Consider the following 15,111-nt stretch of genomic DNA (forward strand, 5'->3'; position numbering starts at 1 on the left):
AGGGGAAAGCTGTAACTCTGTGAGAAGATTTCACAGAACACAAAGAAGTTTCTCAGAAAGCTTCTATCTCTTTGTTATCGGAGGATATTGCCTTTGGCCCTATTGCCTTCAAAGGGATCCGAAATATCTGTTCTCAGATTCCAGAGAGATAAGGCTAGCAAAGAGATCAACGAAATACAGATGTAACGTAGTGAGATGAATTAACAGAACACTAAGCAGTTTCTCAGAAAGCTTCTTTCCAGATTTCATCTCAGGATATTTCCTTTTTCACACTAGTCCTCTATGGGCTTCCAAATATCACTTTGCCAATTCCACAAGAACTGTCTTAGCGAAAGGCTTCTTCAGGGGAAAGCTGTAACTCTGAGAGATGATTTCACAGAACACAAAGAAGTTTCTCAGAAAGCTTCTTTCTCTTTGTTATCGGAGGATATTTCCTTTGGCCCTATAGTCTCCAAAGGGATCCGAAATATCTGTTCTCAGATTCCACAGAAATAAGGCTAGCAAAGAGATCTAGGAAACACAGATGTAACTCTGTGAGATGAATTCACAGAACACTAAGCAGTTTCTCAGAAAGCTTCTTTCCAGATTTCATCTGAGGATATTTCCTTTCTTACCATAGCCCTCTATGGGCTTCCAAATATCACTTTTCCAATTCCACAAGAACTGTCTTAGCGAAAGGCTTCTTGAGGGGAAAGCTGTAACTCTGTGAGATGATTTCACAGAACACAAAGAAGTTTCTCAGAAAGCTTCTTTCTCTTTGTTATCGGAGTATATTTCCTTTAGCCTTATAGTCTTCAAAGGATCCGAAATATCTGTTCTCAGATTCCACAGAAATAAGGCTAGCAAAGAGATCCACGAAATACAGACGTAACTCTGAGAGTGGAAGTCACACATCACAGAGCAGTTTCTCAGAAAGCTTCTTTCCAGATTTCATCTGAGGATATTTCCTTTTTCAACATAGCCCTCTATGGGCTTCCAAATATCACTTTGCCAATTCCACAGGAACTGTCTAAGCAAAAGGATTCTTGAGGGGAAAGCTGTAACTCTGTGAGATGATTTCACAGAACACAAAGAAGTTTCTCAGAAAGCTTCTTTCTCTTTGTTATCGGAGGATATTTCCTTTGGCCCTATAGTCTTCAAAGGGATCCGAAATATCTGTTCTCAGATTCCAAAGAAATAAGGCTAGCAAAGAGATCTACGAAACACAGATGTAACTCTGTGAGTTGAATTCACAGAACACTAAGCAGTTTCTCAGAAAGCTTCTTTCCAGATTTCATCTGAAGATATTTCCTTTTTCACCATAGCCCTCTATGGGCTTCCAAGTATCACTTTGCCAATTCCACAAGAACTGTCTTAGCGAAAGGCTTCTTGAGGGGAAAGCTGTAACTCTGTGAGATGATTTCACAGAACACAAAGAAGTTTCTCAGAAAGCTTCTTTCTGTTTGTTATCGGAGGATATTTCCTTTGGCCCAATACTCTTCAAAGGGATCCGAAATATCTGTTCTCAGATTCCACAGAAATAACGCTAGCAAAGAGATCTACGAAACACAGATATAACTCTGTGAGATGAATTCACAGAACACTAAGCAGTTTCTCAGAAAGCTTCTTTCCAGATTTCATCTGAGGATATTTCCTTTTTCACCATAGCCCTCTATGGGCTTCCAAATATCACTTTGCCAATTCCACAAGAACTGTCTAAGCGAAAGGCTTCTTGAAGGGAAAGCAGTAACTCTGTGAGATGATTTCACAGAACAGAAAGAAGTTTCTCAGAAAGCCTCTTTCTCTTTGTTATCGGAGGATATTTCCTTTGGCCATATAGTCTTCAAAGGGATCCGAAATATCTGTTCTCAGATTCCACAGAAAGAAGGCTAGCAAAGAGATCCACGAAACACAAATGTAACTCTGTGAGATGATTTCACAGAACACTAAGCAGTTTCTCAGAAAGCTTCTTTCCAGATTTCATCTGAGGATATTTGCTTTTTCACCGTAGTCCTCTATGGGCTTCCAAATATCACTTTGCCAATTCCACAAGAACTGTCTTAGCGAAAGGCTTCTTGAGGGAAAAGCTGTAACTCTGTGAGATGATTTCACAGAACACAAAGAAGTTTCTCAGAAAGCTTCTTTCTCTTTGTTATCGGAGGATATTTCCTTTGGCCTTATAGTCTTCAAAGGGATCCGAAATATCTGTTCTCAGATTCCACAGAAATAAGGCTAGCAAAGAGATCCACGAAATACTGATGTAACTCTGTGAGTGGACGTCACACATGACAGAGCAGTTTCTCAGAAAGCTTCTTTCCAGATTTCATCTGAGGATATTTCCTTTTTCACCATAGCCCTCTATGGGCTTCCAAATATCACTTTTCCAATTCCACAAGAACTGTCTTAGCGAAAGGCTTCTTGAGGGGAAAGCTGTAACTCTGTGAGTTGATTTCACAGAACACAAAGAACTTTCTCAGAAAGCTTCTTTCTCTTTGTTATCGGAGGATATTTCCTTTGGCCCTATAGTCTTCAAAGGGATCCGAAATATCTGTTCTCAGATTCCACAGAAATAAGGCTAGCAAAGAGATCCACGAAATACAGACGTAACTCTGAGAGTGGAAGTCACACATCACAGAGCAGTTTCTCAGAAAGCTTCTTTCCAGATTTCATCTGAGGATATTTCCTTTTTCAACATAGCCCTCTATGGGCTTCCAAATATCAATTTCCAATTCCACAGAAACTGTCTAAGCGAAAGGCTTCCTGAGGGGAAAGCTGTAACTCTGTGAGATGATTTCACAGAACACAAAGAAGTTTCTCAGAAAGCTTCTCTCTCTTTGTTATGGGAGGATATTTCCTTTGGCCCTGTAGTCTCCAAAGGGATCCGAAATATCTGTTCTCAGATTCCACAGAAATAAGGCTAGCAAAGAGATCTACGAAACACAGATGTAAATCTGTGAGATGAATTCACAGAACACTAAGCAGTTTCTCAGAAAGCTTCTTTCCAGATTTCATCTGAGGATATTTCCTTTTTCACCATAGCCCTCTATGGGCTTCCAAATATCACTTTGCAATTCCACAAGAACTGTCTTAGCGAAAGGCTTCTTGAGGGGAAAACTGTAACTCTGTGAGATGATTTCACAGAACACAAAGAAGTTTCTCAGAAAGCTTCTTTCTCTTTGTTATCGGAGGATATTTCCTTTGGCCTTGTAGTCTTCAAAGGGATCCGAAATATCTGTTCTCAGATTCCACAGAAATAAGGCTAGCAAAGAGATCCACGAAATACTGATGTAACTCTGTGAGTGGACGTCACACATCACAGAGCAGTTTCTCAGAAAGCTTCTTTCCAGATTTCATCTGAGGATATTTCCTTTTTCACCATAGCCCTCTATGGGCTTCCAAATATCACTTTGCCAATTCCACAAGAACTGTCTTAGCGAAAGGCTTCTTGAGGGGAAAGCTGTAACTCTGTGAGATGATTTCACAGAACACAAAGAAGTTTCTCAGAAAGCTTCTTTCTCTTTGTTATCGGAGGATATTTCCTTTGGCCCTATAGTCTTCAAAGTGATCCGAAATATCTGTTCTCAGATTCCACAGAAATAAGGCTAGCAAAGAGATCTACGAAACACAGATGTAACTCTCTGAGATGAATTCACAGAACACTAAGCAGTTTCTCTCAAAGCTTCTTTCCAGATTTCATCTGAGGATATTTCCTTTTTCACCATAGCCCTCTATGGGCTTCCAAATATCACTTTGCCAATTCCACAAGAACTGTCTTAGCGAAAGGCTTCTTCAGGGGAAAGCTGTAACTCTGTGAGATGATTTCACAGAACACAAAGAAGTTTCTCAGAAAGCTTCTTTCTCTTTGTTATCGGAGTATATTTCCTTTAGCCTTATAGTCTTCAGAGGGATCCGAAATATCTGTTCTCAGATTCCACAGAAATAAGGCTAGCAAAGAGATCCACGAAATACTGATGTAACTCTTTGAGTGGACGTCACACATCACAGAGCAGTTTCTCAGAAAGCTTCTTTCCAGATTTCATCTGAGGATATTTCCTTTTTCACCATAGCCCTCTAAGGGCTTCCAAATATCACTTTGCCAATTCCACAAGAACTGTCTTAGCGAAAGGCTTCTTGAGGGGAAAGCTGTAACTCTGTGAGATGATTTCACAGAACACAAAGAAGTTTCTCAGAAAGCTTCTTTCTCTTTGTTATCGGAGGGTATTTCCTTTGGCCCTATAGTCTTCAAAGTGATCCGAAATATCTGCTCTCAGATTCCACAGAAATAAGGCTAGCAAAGAGATCTACGAAACACAGATGTAACTCTGTGAGATGAATTCACAGAACACTAAGCAGTTTCTCAGAAAGCTTCTTTCCAGATTTCATCTGAGGATATTTCCTTTTTCACCATAGCCCTCTATGGGCTTCCAAATATCACTTTGCCAATTCCACAAGAACTGTCTTAGCGAAAGGTTTCTTGAGGGGAAAGCTGTAACTCTGTGAGATGATTTCACAGAACACAAAGATGTTTCTCAGAAAGCTTCTTTCTCTTTGTTATCGGAGGATATTTCCTTTGGCCCTATAGTCTTCAAAGGGATCCGAAATATCTGTTCTCAGATTCCACAGAAAGAAGGCTAGCAAAGAGATCTACGAAACACAGATGTAACTCTGTGAGATGAATTCACAGAACACTAAGCAGTTTCTCAGAAAGCTTCTTTCCAGATTTCATCTGAGGATATTTCCTTTTTCACCATAGCCCTCTATGGGCTTCCAAATATCACTTTGCCAATTCCACAAGAACTGTCTTAGCGAAAGGCTTCTTGAGGGGAAAGCTGTAACTCTGAGAGATGATTTCACAGAACACAAAGAAGTTTCTCAGAAAGCTTCTTTCTCTTTGTTATCGGAGGATATTTCCTTTGGCCCTATATACTCCAAAGGGATCCGAAATATCTCTTCTCAGATTCCACAGAAATAAGACGAGCAAAGAGATCTACGAAACACAGATGTAACTCTGTGAGATGAATTCAGGGAACACTAAGCAGTTTCTCAGAAAGCTTCTTTCCAGATTTCATCTGAGGATATTTCTTTTTTCACCATAGCCCTCTATGGGCTTCCAAATATCACTTTGCCAATTCCACAAAAACTGTCTTAGCGAAAGGCTTCTTGAGGGGAAAGCTGTAACTCTGTGAGATGATTTCACAGAACACAAAGAAGTTTCTCAGAAAGCTTCTTTCTCTTTGTTATCGGAGGATATTTCCTTTTGCCCTATAGTCTTCAAAGGGATCCGAAATATCTGTTCTCAGATTCCACAGAAATAAGGCTAGCAAAGAGATCTACGAAACACAGATGTAACTCTGTGAGATGAATTCACAGAACACTAAGCAGTTTCTCAGAAAGCTTCTTTCCAGATTTCATCTGAGGATATTTCCTTTTTCACCATAGTCCTCTAAGGGCTTCCAAATATCACTTGCCAATTCCACAAGAACTCTTAGAGAAAGGCTTCTTGAGGGGAAAGCTGTATAACTCTGTGAGATGATTTCACAGAACACAAAGAAGTTTCTCAGAAAGCTTCTTTCTCTTTGTTATAGGAGGATATTTCCTTTGGCCCTATAGTCTTCAAAGGGATCCGAAATATCTCTTTCCAGATTCCACAGAAATAAGGCTAGCAAAGAGATCCACGAAATACAGACGTAACTCTGAGAGTGGAAGTCACACATCACAGAGCAGTTTCTCAGAAAGCTTCTTTCCAGATTTCATCTGAGGATATGTCGTTTTTCAACATAGCCCTCTATGTGCTTCCAAATATCACTTTGCCAATTCCACAAGGACTGTCTAAGCGAAAGGCTTCTTGAGGGGAAAGCTGTAACTCTGTGAGATGATTTCACAGAACACAAAGAAGTTTCTCAGAAAGCTTCTTTCTCTTTGTTATCGGAGGATATTTCCTTTGGCCCTATAGTCTTCAAAGGGATCCGAAATATATGTTCTCAGATTCCACAGAAATAAGGCTAGCAAAGAGATCTACGAAACACAGATGTAACTCTGTGAGATGAATTCACAAAACACTAAGCAGTTTCTCAGAAAGCTTCTTTCCAGATTTCATCTGAGGATATTTCCTTTTTCACCATAGCCCTCTATGGGCTTCCAAATATCACTTTGCCAATTCCACAAGAACTGTCTTAGCGAAAGGCTTCTTGAGGGAAAAGCTGTAACTCTGTGAGATGATTTCACAGAACACAAAGAAGTTTCTCAGAAACCTTCTTTCTCTTTGTTATCGGAGGATATTTCCTTTGGCCTTATAGTCTTCAAAGGGATCCGAAATATCTGTTCTCAGATTCCACAGAAATAAGGCTAGCAAAGAGATCCACGAAATACTGATGTAACTCTTTGAGTGGACATCACACATCACAGAGCAGTTTCTCAGAAAGCTTCTTTCCAGATTTCATCTGAGGATATTTCCTTTTTCACCATAGCCCTCTATGGGCTTCCAAATATCACTTTGCCAATTCCACAAGAACTGTCTTAGCGAAAGGCTTCTTGAGGGGAAAGCTGTAACTCTGTGAGATGATTTCACAGAACACAAAGAAGTTTCTCAGAATGCTTCTTTCTCTTTGTTATCGGAGGACATTTCCTTTGGCCCTATAGTCTTCAAAGGGATCCGAAATATCTTTTCTCAGATTCCACAGAAAGAAGGCTAGCAAAGAGATCCACGAAATACAGACCTAACTCTGAGAGTGGAAGTCACACATCACAGAGCAGTTTCTCAGAAAGCTTCTTTCCAGATTTCATCTGAGGATATTTCCTTTTTCAACATAGCCCTCTATGGGCTTCCAAATATCACTTTGCCAATTCCACAAGAACTGTCTAAGCGAAAGGCTTCTTGAAGGGAAAGCTGTAAATCTGTGAGATGATTTCACAGAACACAACGAAGTTTCTCAGAAAGCTTCTTTCTCTTTGTTATCGGAGGATACTTCCTTTTGTCCTATAGTCTTCAAAGGGATCTGAAATATCTGTTCTCAGATTCCACAGAAATAAGGCTAGCAAAGAGATCTAGGAAACACAGATGTAACTCTGTGAGATGAATTCACCGAACACTAAGCAGTTTCTCAGAAAGCTTCTTTCCAGATTTCATCGGAGGATATTTCCTTTTTCACCATAGGGCTTCCAAATATCACTTTGCCAATTCCACAAGAACTGTCTTAGGGAAAGGCTTCTTGAGGGGAAACCTGTAACTCTGTGAGATGATTTCACAGAACACAAAGAAGTTTCTCAGAAAGCTTCTTTCTCTTTGTTATCGGAGGATATTTCCTTTGGCCCTATAGTCTTCAGAGGGATCCGAAATATCTGTTCTCAGATTCCACAGAAATAAGGCTAGCAAAGAGATCCACGAAATACAGATGTAACTCTGAGAGTGGAAGTCACACATCACAGAGGAGTTTCTCAGAAAGCTTCTTTCCAGATTTCATCAGAGGATATTTCCTTTTTCACCATAGCCCTCTATGGGCTTCCAAATATCACTTTGCCACTTCTACAAGAACTGTCTTAGCGAAAGGCTTATTCAGGGGAAAGCTGTAACTCTGTGAGAAGATTTCACAGAACACAAAGAAGTTTCTCAGAAAGCTTCTTTCTCTTTGTTATCGGAGGATATTGCCTTTGGCCCTATTGCCTTCAAAGGGATCCGAAATATCTGTTCTCAGATTCCAGAGAGATAAGGCTAGCAAAGAGATCTACGAAATACAGATGTAACTTAGTGAGATGAATTAACAGAACACTAAGCAGTTTCTCAGAAAGCTTCTTTCCAGATTTCATCTGAGGATATTTCCTTTTTCACCATAGTCCTCTATGGGCTTCCAAATATCACTTTGCCAATTCCACAAGAACTGTCTTAGCGAAAGGCTTCTTCAGGGGAAAGCTGTAACTCTGTGAGATGATTTCATAGAACACAAAGAAGTTTCTCAGAAAGCTTCTTTCTCTTTGTTATCGGAGGATATTTCCTTTGGCCCTATAGTCTCCAAAGGGATCCGAAATATCTGTTCTCAGATTCCACAGAAATAAGGCTAGCAAAGAGATCTAGGAAACAGAGATGTAACTCTGTGAGATGAATTCACAGAACACTAAGCAGTTTCTCAGAAAGCTTCTTTCCAGATTTCATCTGAGGATATTTCCTTTTTCACCATAGCCCTCTATGGGCTTCCAAATATCACTTTGCCAATTCCACAAGAACTGTATTAGCGAAAGGCTTCTTGAGAGGAAAGCTGTAACTCTGTGAGATGATTTCACAGAACACAAAGAAGTTTCTCAGAAAGCTTCTTTCTCTTTGTTATCGGAGTATATTTCCTTTAGCCTTATAGTCTTCAGAGGGATCCGAAATATCTGTTCTCAGATTCCACAGAAATAAGGCTAGCAAAGAGATCCACGAAATACTGATGTAACTCTTTGAGTGGACGTCACACATCACAGAGCAGTTTCTAAGAAAGCTTCTTTCCAGATTTCATCTGAGGATATTTCCTTTTTCACCATAGCCCTCTATGGGCTTCCAAATATCACTTTGCCAATTCCACAAGAACTGTCTTAGCGAAAGGCTTCTTGAGTGGAAAGCTGTAACTCTGTGAGATGATTTCACAGAACACAAAGAAGTTTCTCAGAAAGCTTCTTTCTCTTTGTTATCGGAGGATATTTCCTTTGGCCCTATAGTCTTCAAAGTGATCCGAAATATCTGTTCTCAGATTCCACAGAAATAAGGCTAGCAAAGAGATCTACGAAACACAAATGTAACTCTGTGAGATGAATTCACAGAACACTAAGCAGTTTCTCTCAAAGCTTCTTTCCAGATTTCATCTGAGGATATTTCCTTTTTCACCATAGCCCTCTATGGGCTTCCAAATATCACTTTGCCAATTCCACAAGAACTGTCTTAGCGAAAGGCTTCTTCAGGGGAAAGCTGTAACTCTGTGAGATGATTTCACAGAACACAAAGAAGTTTCTCAGAAAGCTTCTTTCTCTTTGTTATCGGAGGATATTTCCTTTGGCCCTATAGTCTCCAAAGGGATCCGAAATATCTGTTCTCAGATTCCACAGAAATAAGGCTAGCAAAGAGATCTAGGAAACACAGATGTAACTCTTTGAGATGAATTCACAGAACACTAAGCAGTTTCTCAGAAAGCTTCTTTCCAGATTTCATCTGAGGATATTTCCTTTCTTACCATAGCCCTCTATGGGCTTCCAAATATCACTTTGCCAATTCCACAAGAACTGTCTTAGCGAAAGGCTTCTTGAGGGGAAAGCTGTAACTCTGTGAGATGATTTCACAGAACACAAAGAAGTTTCTCAGAAACCTTCTTTCTCTTTGTTATCGGAGGATATTTCCTTTGGCCCTATACTCTTCAACGGGATCCGAAATATCTGCTCTCAGATTCCACAGAAATAAGGCTAGCAAAGAGATCCACAAAATACTGATGTAACTCTGTGAGAGGAATGCACACATCACAGAGCAGTTTCTCAGAAAGCTTCTTTCCAGATTTCATCTGAGGATATTTCCTTTTTCACCATAGCCCTCTATGGGCTTCCAAATATCACTTTGCCAATTCCACAAGAACTGTCTTAGCGAAAGGCTTCTTGAGGGGAAAGCTGTAACTCTGTGAGATGATTTCACAGAACACAAAGAAGTTTCTCAGAAAGCTTCTTTCTCTTTGTTATCGGAGTATATTTCCTTTAGCCTTATAGTCTTCAAAGGATCCGAAATATCTGTTCTCAGATTCCACAGAAATAAGGCTAGCAAAGAGATCCACGAAATACAGACGTAACTCTGAGAGTGGAAGTCACACATCACAGAGCAGTTTCTCAGAAAGCTTCTTTCCAGATTTCATCTGAGGATATTTCCTTTTTCAACATAGCCCTCTATGGGCTTCCAAATATCACTTTGCCAATTCCACAGGAACTGTCTTAGCGAAAGGCTTCTTGAGGGGAAAGCTGTAACTCTGTGAGATGATTTCACAGAACACAAAGAAGTTTCTCAGAAAGCTTCTTTCTCTTTGTTATCGGAGTATATTTCCTTTAGCCTTATAGTCTTCAAAGGATCCGAAATATCTGTTCTCAGATTCCACAGAAATAAGGCTAGCAAAGAGATCCACGAAATACAGACGTAACTCTGAGAGTGGAAGTCACACATCACAGAGCAGTTTCTCAGAAAGCTTCTTTCCAGATTTCATCTGAGGATATTTCCTTTTTCAACATAGCCCTCTATGGGCTTCCAAATATCACTTTGCCAATTCCACAGGAACTGTCTAAGCAAAAGGATTCTTGAGGGGAAAGCTGTAACTCTGTGAGATGATTTCACAGAACACAAAGAAGTTTCTCAGAAAGCTTCTTTCTCTTTGTTATCGGAGGATATTTCCTTTGGCCCTATAGTCTTCAAAGGGATCCGAAATATCTGTTCTCAGATTCCAAAGAAATAAGGCTAGCAAAGAGATCTACGAAACACAGATGTAACTCTGTGAGTTGAATTCACAGAACACTAAGCAGTTTCTCAGAAAGCTTCTTTCCAGATTTCATCTGAAGATATTTCCTTTTTCACCATAGCCCTCTATGGGCTTCCAAGTATCACTTTGCCAATTCCACAAGAACTGTCTTAGCGAAAGGCTTCTTGAGGGGAAAGCTGTAACTCTGTGAGATGATTTCACAGAACACAAAGAAGTTTCTCAGAAAGCTTCTTTCTGTTTGTTATCGGAGGATATTTCCTTTGGCCCAATACTCTTCAAAGGGATCCGAAATATCTGTTCTCAGTTTCCACAGAAATAACGCTAGCAAAGAGATCTACGAAACACAGATATAACTCGGTGAGATGAATTCACAGAACACTAAGCAGTTTCTCAGAAAGCTTCTTTCCAGATTTCATCTGAGGATATTTCCTTTTTCACCATAGCCCTCTATGGGCTTCCAAATATCACTTTGCCAATTCCACAAGAACTGTCTTAGCGAAAGGCTTCTTGAGGGGAAAGCTGTAACTCTGTGAGATGATTTCACAGAACACAAAGAAGTTTCTCAGAAAGCTTCTTTCTCTTTGTTATCAGAGGATATTTCCTTGGCCCTATAGTCTTCAAAGGGATCCGAAATATCTGTTCTCAGATTCCACAGAAATAAGGCTAGCAACGAGATCTACGAAACACAGATGTAACTCTGTGAGAAGAATTCACAGAACACTAAGCAGTTTCTCAGAAAGCTTCTTTCCAGATTTCATCTGATGATATTTCCTTTTTCACCATAGCCCACTATGGGCTTCCAAATATCACTTTGCCAATTCCACAAGAACTGTCTAAGCGAAAGGCTTCTTGAGGGGAAAGCTGTAACTCTGTGAGATGATTTCACAGAACACAAAGAAGTTTCTCAGAAAGCCTCTTTCTCTTTGTTATCGGAGAATATTTCCTTTGGCCCTATAGTCTTCAAAGGGATCAGAAATATCTGTTCTCAGATTCCACAGAAATAAGGCTAGCAAAGAGATCCACGAAATGCTGATGTAACTCTGTGAGTGGAAGTCACACACCACAGAATAGTTTCTCAAAAAGCTTCTTTCCAGATTTCATCTGTGGATATTTCCTTTTTCACCCTAGCCCTCTATGGGCTTCCAAATATCACTTTGCCAATTCCACAAGAACTGTCTTAGCGAAAGGCTTCTTGAGGAGAAAGCTGTAACTCTGTGAGATGATTTCACAGAACAGAAAGAAGTTTCTCAGAAAGCTTCTTTCTCTTTGTTATCGGAGGATATTTCCTTTGCCCCTATAGTCTTCAAAGGGATCCGAAATATCTGTTCTCAGATTCCACAGAAATCAGGCTAGCAAAGAGATCTACGAAACACAGATGTAACTCTGTGAGATGAATTCACAAAACACTAAGCAGTTTCTCAGAAATCTTCTTTCCAGATTTCATCTGAGGATATTTCCTTTTTCACCATAGCCCTCTATGGGCTTCCAAATATCACTTTGCCAATTCCACAAGAACTGTCTAAGCGAAAGGCTTCTTGAAGGGAAAGCAGTAACTCTGTGAGATGATTTCACAGAACAGAAAGAAGTTTCTCAGAAAGCCTCTTTCTCTTTGTTATCGGAGGATATTTCCTTTGGCCATATAGTCTTCAAAGGGATCCGAAATATCTGTTCTCAGATTCCACAGAAAGATGGCTAGCAAAGAGATCCACGAAACACAAATGTAACTCTGTGAGATGATTTCACAGAACACTAAGCAGTTTCTCAGAAAGCTTCTTTCCAGATTTCATCTGAGGATATTTGCTTTTTCACCGTAGCCCTCTATGGGCTTCCAAATATCACTTTGCCAATTCCACAAGAACTGTCTTAGCGAAAGGCTTCTTGAGGGGAAAGCTGTAACTGTGTGTGATGATTTCACAGAACACAAAGAAGTTTCTCAGAAAGCTTCTTTCTCTTTGTTATGGGAGGATATTTCCTTTGGCCCTATAGTCTCCAAAGGGATCCGAAATATCTGTTCTCAGATTCCACAGAAATAAGGCTAGCAAAGAGATCTACGAAACACAGATGTAAAATTGTGAGATGAATTCACAGAACACTAAGCAGTTTCTCAGAAAGCTTCTTTCCAGATTTCATCTGAGGATATTTCCTTTTTCACCATAGCCCTCTATGGGCTTCCAAATATCACTTTGCAATTCCACAAGAACTGTCTAAGCGAAAGGCTTCTTGAGGGGAAAACTGTAATTCTGTGAGATGATTTCACAGAACACAAAGAAGTTTCTCAGAATGCTTCTTTCTCTTTGTTATCGGAGGATATTTCCTTTGGCCTTATAGTCTTCAAAGGGATCCGAAATATCTGTTCTCAGATTCCACAGAAATAAGGCTAGCAAAGAGATCCACGAAATACTGATGTAACTCTGTGAATGGACGTCACACATGACAGAGCAGTTTCTCAGAAAGCTTCTTTCCAGATTTCATCTGAGGATATTTCCTTTTTCACCATAGCCCTCTATGGGCTTCCAAATATCACTTTTCCAATTCCACAAGAACTGTCTTAGCGAAAGGCTTCTTGAGGGGAAAGCTGTAACTCTGTGAGTTGATTTCACAGAACACAAAGAACTTTCTCAGAAAGCTTCTTTCTCTTTGTTATCGGAGGATATTTCCTTTGGCCCTATAGTCTTCAAAGGGATCCGAAATATCTGTTCTCAGATTCCACAGAAATAAGGCTAGCAAAGAGATCCACGAAATACAGACGTAACTCTGAAAGTGGAAGTCACACATCACAGAGCATTTTCTCAGAAAGCTTCTTTCCAGATTTCATCTGAGGATATTTCCTTTTTCAACATAGCCCTCTATGGGCTTCCAAATATCACTTTTCCAATTCCACAGAAACTGTCTAAGCGAAAGGCTTCTTGAGGGGAAAGCTGTAACTCTGTGAGATGATTTCACAGAACACAAAGAAGTTTCTCAGAAAGCTTCTCTCTCTTTGTTATGGGAGGATATTTCCTTTGGCCCTATAGTCTCCAAAGGGATCCGAAATATCTGTTCTCAGATTCCACAGAAATAAGGCTAGCAAAGAGATCTACGAAACACAGATGTAAATCTGTGAGATGAATTCACAGAACACTAAGCAGTTTCTCAGAAAGCTTCTTTCCAGATTTCATCTGAGGATATTTCCTTTTTCACCATAGCCCTCTATGGGCTTCCAAATATCACTTTGCAATTCCACAAGAACTGTCTTAGCGAAAGGCTTCTTGAGGGGAAAACTGTAATTCTGTGAGATGATTTCACAGAACACAAAGAAGTTTCTCAGAAAGCTTCTTTCTCTTAGTTATCGGAGGATATTTCCTTTGGCCTTATAGTCTTCAAAGGGATCCGAAATATCTGTTCTCAGATTCCACAGAAATAAGGCTAGCAAAGAGATCCACGAAATACTGATGTAACTCTGTGAGTGGACGTCACACATCACAGAGCAGTTTCTCAGAAAGCTTCTTTCCAGATTTCATCTGAGGATATTTCCTTTTTCACCATAGCCCTCTAAGGGCTTCCAAATATCACTTTGCCAATTCCACAAGAACTGTCTTAGCGAAAGGCTTCTTGAGGGGAAAGCTGTAACTCTGTGAGATGATTTCACAGAACACAAAGAAGTTTCTCAGAAAGCTTCTTTCTCTTTGTTATCGGAGGATATTTCCTTTGGCCCTATAGTCTTCAAAGTGATCCGAAATATCTGTTCTCAGATTCCACAGAAATAAGGCTAGCAAAGAGATCTACGAAACACAGATGTAACTCTGTGAGATGAATTCACAGAACACTAAGCAGTTTCTCTCAAAGCTTCTTTCCAGATTTCATCTGAGGATATTTCCTTTTTCACCATAGCCCTCTATGGGCTTCCAAATATCACTTTGCCAATTCCACAAGAACTGTCTTAGCGAAAGGCTTCTTCAGGGGAAAGCTGTAACTCTGTGAGATGATTTCACAGAACACAAAGAAGTTTCTCAGAAAGCTTCTTTCTCTTTGTTATCGGAGTATATTTCCTTTAGCCTTATAGTCTTCAGAGGGATCCGAAATATCTGTTCTCAGATTCCACAGAAATAAGGCTAGCAAAGAGATCCACGAAATACTGATGTAACTCTTTGAGTGGACGTCACACATCACAGAGCAGTTTCTCAGAAAGCTTCTTTCCAGATTTCATCTGAGGATATTTCCTTTTTCACCATAGCCCTCTATGGGCTTCCAAATATCACTTTGCCAATTCCACAAGAACTGTCTTAGCCAAAGGCTTCTTGAGGGGAAAGCTGTAACTCTGTGAGATGATTTCACAGAACACAAAGAAGTTTCTCAGAAAGCTTCTTTCTCTTTGTTATCGGAGGATATTTCCTTTGGCCCTATAGTCTTCAAAGTGATCCGAAATATCTGCTCTCAGATTCCACAGAAATAAGGCTAGCAAAGAGATCTACGAAACACAGATGTAACTCTGTGAGATGAATTCACAGAACACTAAGCAGTTTCTCTCAAAGCTTCTTTCCAGATTTCATCTGAGGATATTTCCATTTTCACCATAGCCCTCTATGGGCTTCCAAATATCACTTTGCCAATTCCACAAGAACTGTCTTAGCGAAAGGCTTCTTCAGGGGAAAGCTGTAACTCTGTGAGATGATTTCACAGA

The sequence above is a fragment of the Macaca nemestrina genome, chromosome 10, assembly GCF_043159975.1.
Source record: "Macaca nemestrina isolate mMacNem1 chromosome 10, mMacNem.hap1, whole genome shotgun sequence".
NCBI lineage: Eukaryota > Metazoa > Chordata > Mammalia > Primates > Cercopithecidae > Macaca > Macaca nemestrina.